General features: G+C 52.4%; 1 long non-coding RNA gene across 1 annotated transcript; it reads left to right on the forward strand.

Annotated features, from left to right (window-relative positions):
• Window positions 1–6: 6 nt before the first annotated feature.
• LOC111739412 lies at window positions 7–3647 on the forward strand. Its single transcript, XR_002780245.1, has 2 exons — window positions 7–3061; window positions 3385–3647. It is a non-coding gene; the product is annotated as an uncharacterized LOC111739412 (long non-coding RNA).
• Window positions 3648–4267: the final 620 nt, after the last annotated feature.

Here is a 4267-nt window from a genome sequence, read left to right on the forward strand (position 1 = left end):
CGCACCCCGGACGGCCCTGACGCGGTTGCTACCTGCTCCGCGGCGGCCGGCGCGAGTGAGCGCGAGGGGCCAGCAGGCAGGGGGCGGGCCCAGCCCGCGTCACCCGGTAGCAACCAAGCAGTGTGAGTGTGCTGGCTGCGCGGGCGGCGCGGAGCCGAGCGAGCCGAGCGGCGCCGCACTCACTCGCACTCACACCGGCGCGCACGCCAGCCTGGGACCCCGCGCGCGCACAGCCATGGGCAGGCAAGGCCACCCGGGAGCCCTTCGTTCACGCAGGCTCGGAAGACAAGCCGGGCGTGAGCAGCGACCCGCAGGACACACACTCCTTGCCACGTTCCAGCCCGTGCCAGCACTTGCTGGGTTCTGTGCACTCTCACAGGACACATGCAGGTGTGCAAGGACACTCCAAGCACACACAAACGTGTGTAGATACTTGATGAAAGTATCCACTGACTTATACCCGCAGGACACACAGACAAACATATGTATTCATACAGAGTTTGTTGAGGCTGTTGTGGCATGGTAAACCCCCTGAATGACACACAAACACAGGCATAGAGGTGGTCAGGGGACTCAGGCAATCTTCCATGCCCCCAACCATGCCTAACGGGGCACACAAACACACCATAGTAGTGATCAGGGGATTCTGCACAGACACCCACACCCACACCCACACCCATCTAGTGGAACGCACAGCCACACTCCTAGGAGTGCAGGCATAGGCTGCTCACACACTAGCAGAATGAGTACATCAGCTGTCCAAGGTCATTGCTGATACAGTCTGTTCACACTTTCTCTCAGGTCACATACAAACACACACTCTGTAATCTCAACCTAGTACCTTGCTTGTCCAATGAGTAGTTTGAAGGGACCCATGGGGACGGGGTGAATGAGAACCTTGATCACAAGCTGTAGTCAGAAGGCAGGTGAGGGCAGGCAGGGCCTGGACAGAGGAGACCTTCCCAGAGAGTGATAGATGAGAGGCAAGGTGTGGTCTGCCCACTGGCTCTGGCCTCCCACATGTTCAGATAACTAAACAAATCCCAGACAGCCCAGTCCTGGCTGCTGTCCTGCTTTCCGGAACAGAGCTCTGTTGGAAATGGCTGCTGCTCATACACGTGTGTCCCCAGAAAGCCCTGGGAACGGACTGAATCCTGTTTACTTTCTGGTTTCTACTGACAGATCAGAAATGCTTATCTTCTTGGCTGGGTCCCTTCCATGAGTCTGAATGAGGGGCCCCAAGCCTGTGCCCCTCCCTCTACCATAACCTCTGGGGAGCAGAGAGAAGAGAGAGAAGGCCTTGCCCTCATCACTTCCAGCTGCATCGTTCTGATAAATCATTTGATCTCTTTGAAGCTCTGTTTCTTCATCTGTGAAATGGGGCTGATTCAAACCTCACAGCCTTATGGTGAAGCCCCATCTATCACTGAGCATGACAAATAAGAGGTGTTCAATAGGGTTGGCGTTCTCTTCTCCCTTTCCTTGGGAGATGAGACTCACTGTTGGGAAATGATGGAGATGCCTAGACCCCATCAATCATGTTGCTCAGGGTGATAATGGTCACTACCCACGATTGAAAACTACAATATACTGTGTCAAGCATGTTTAAAGTTGTCATCTCATTTATTCCTATACTATCCCATGATGTAGGCAGAGTTTACTGTTTCCATTTTGTAGTGAGGAAATTAAAGCCCAGTGGCTTGGCCAGAGTGACTGCTGGCTGGTGGCAGAGCTGGCATTAGAACCCAGGTGTCTTGAATTTTCGAGGCTTCCACGTCCCCTTCCCCTTCCCCTTCCCCTTCTTCCCCGCCTACTGAGCTCCAGGGGTCAGAGCAGGGGTTTTACGCAGGTGAAACCTTGTTCCCTAAACCTTTTCCTGAGGCTTCTTGGAATGGGGAGCCCAAATTGAGGAGGAAGAAGAGGAGAAGAGAGAGAGGGTCAAGAGCCCTCAGGAGTTACAGTGGGAATGAACCAGCCTGGGGGCTCCCTAAGGACGATCTTGGATCCTGATGGGAGGAAAAAAATCAGCCTTCCAAGACTCAAGGGCCAAGGGAAGGACAGGAGAGCCTAGAAGCCTAACACAGTGGGTGTCTCATTTCCAGGAATGCTTGAGGGGATTAGTCCTTTAATAGGCACAGAATGACTTCTTTTGTGCCAGAGGTGGCTGCATCACTAAATAGTTATGTAATGACACAGAGTATTAAAATACAGATGCTGAACTATCATTTCATAATTCTTTCACTTGAGGAGCAAGAGAGTGTTGTCATTATCTTACGGATAGGGAAACTGAAGCTTCAGGAGGTCAAGTAACTGGGAATGAGAGCCTGGATATCCTGACCCCTGACCCTGTGACCTTTGACATCAAAGCTACATCTCACTGGAGGTAGGGACAGAAGGGGGCTCACGGCTCCCTCCTAGCCTCTTGACTTTCTGTGGGTCTGGCTTTTTGGAGGATCAGCTCGTGGCTCTTGGCTCTGCAGTCTCTGGCTCTGGGGAGGGTATAGAAGAAGTGGGGTAGAGGGCTGAGACTCTAAGGCACAGAGCCAGGAGACCCTACGATGCCCGCTGGAGAAACATGGGGGCGTATGTGGGGCCAACCTCTGGCAGGTGGTGGAGTCAAGAGCCACTCTGAGGTCTGAATTCTTCCACCTATGAGTCTAGCCGAGATGGGGTAGGGACCCTGGAGGGGTAGAATTAGCGTTATCTGGGCAAGTGTGCAGTTTCTAGAAAGAGTATGGGTTGTGGAGACAGATAGACTTGGATTAAAAAACCAGGGTCTCCCTCCTCCTAACTCTCTGACTTGGGCAAGTCACTTAACTTAGGTCCTCAGTCTCACCTGTGGAATGGGGGAGGCCATGAACAATCTCGTGAAAACCGAAGAGGGAGATGGCTAGAAAGTGCATAGTGCAATGCCTGGCATGCAACAGGCACTCGGTGAATTGTAATTCTCTTGCCCCTGCCTTCCCAGTGCAAACCATCATCATATGCCCTATGCCTGCTTCAGTTTCTCTACCAGAGAAGTGCCATTGGCTGTTCTCTCCCTGTCTGCTGCATGGACCAGGTGAGGATGCTGGGGGGCGGGGAGGGGGCGGGGTGGGGTGGGGGGGTCGGGGAGGTGGGGGCGGGGAGGCGGGGGCGGGGAGGCGGGGCGGGGAGGGAAGTGCATTGAAAAGTGAATGTACTTGCCAAGGCTGGGGTGCCAGCTTGCGTGTGTGGTGTTCTTGCAGCAGCTGGACATGGCCAGACCCCATCAATCATGTCATCTCTAGTCCCCTTGCAGAGTGGGCAGCTCGGCAGCTGGACTGGCCCTTGGCAAAGTTACGTGAGTAGAGTCTGCCCTTGATCAGAGCCCTCAAGAACCCTGTGCCCTTGTTTCTCCCCTAGGCTTTTGAGCTCCCACCTACTGAAGCCTCTGTCCAAATGAGGTACAAGTGGGTTCTGGAAGAATGGTCCTGGCATCTGCGCCACTGGGACACCTATTAATGCAGATCCCAGACCCCTACCCCACACCCACTGACTCAGATATGTGTGTGAAGAGTTTGGATGCATCTTGTCAAGCACCCCTAGATTATTTTCATGTACAATTATTTTTATGAGATTGTTAGATTAGAAGGTGCTAAGAGTTTAATACAATGATTCTCACCTGTTTTGCTGCCTCCACACTGTTCAATGCGCAACACCTGGGAATGCGTGTGTCAGAATCTCTAGAGCGCTTTGGCAGAATCCCAATGGGGAGTCTGATACATCCTGCTTTGGATATTATGACCTGTTTCCTGGCTGAGAACCACCACTTAAGCCTTTCCTTCTAGTAGGCGACAGGCATTTTAGAGGAAATGACCTTTACCCTGTACTTGGCTGGATGTTCTTGGTTGGCACCCCTGGCTGGTGTCGGCATGCTCTGGAAGGAAGGGCCCTCCCTGGCCCTGGCCTAATGTTTGCCACCAGTTTCCACCCTCTGCTGATTACTAGAGGAGCTCTTGGCATGCTGTGCTGATAGGACCTTCTCTATATTAATAGCAATATTTAACCCAAAGGCAGGGCTGATGGAAAAATTCCAAGCACTTGCTGGTTGATGGAGAAAGGGTCCCTGTCTATTCACTTATTTATGAATTCATATTTTAACAAATATTTATTGAGCATCTACCCTATGACAGGCCCCGTGCTGCATTCTGCAGAGGGCATGGTGATTAATGAGGCCCCATTTTCCTTTAGATTTCAGATTACAAAGGGCAAATCAGGAAGGGACATGGGAGCCGCCTACTTTGTT

Source organism: Pteropus vampyrus, unplaced genomic scaffold, assembly GCF_000151845.1.
Source record: "Pteropus vampyrus isolate Shadow unplaced genomic scaffold, Pvam_2.0 Scaffold50, whole genome shotgun sequence".
NCBI lineage: Eukaryota > Metazoa > Chordata > Mammalia > Chiroptera > Pteropodidae > Pteropus > Pteropus vampyrus.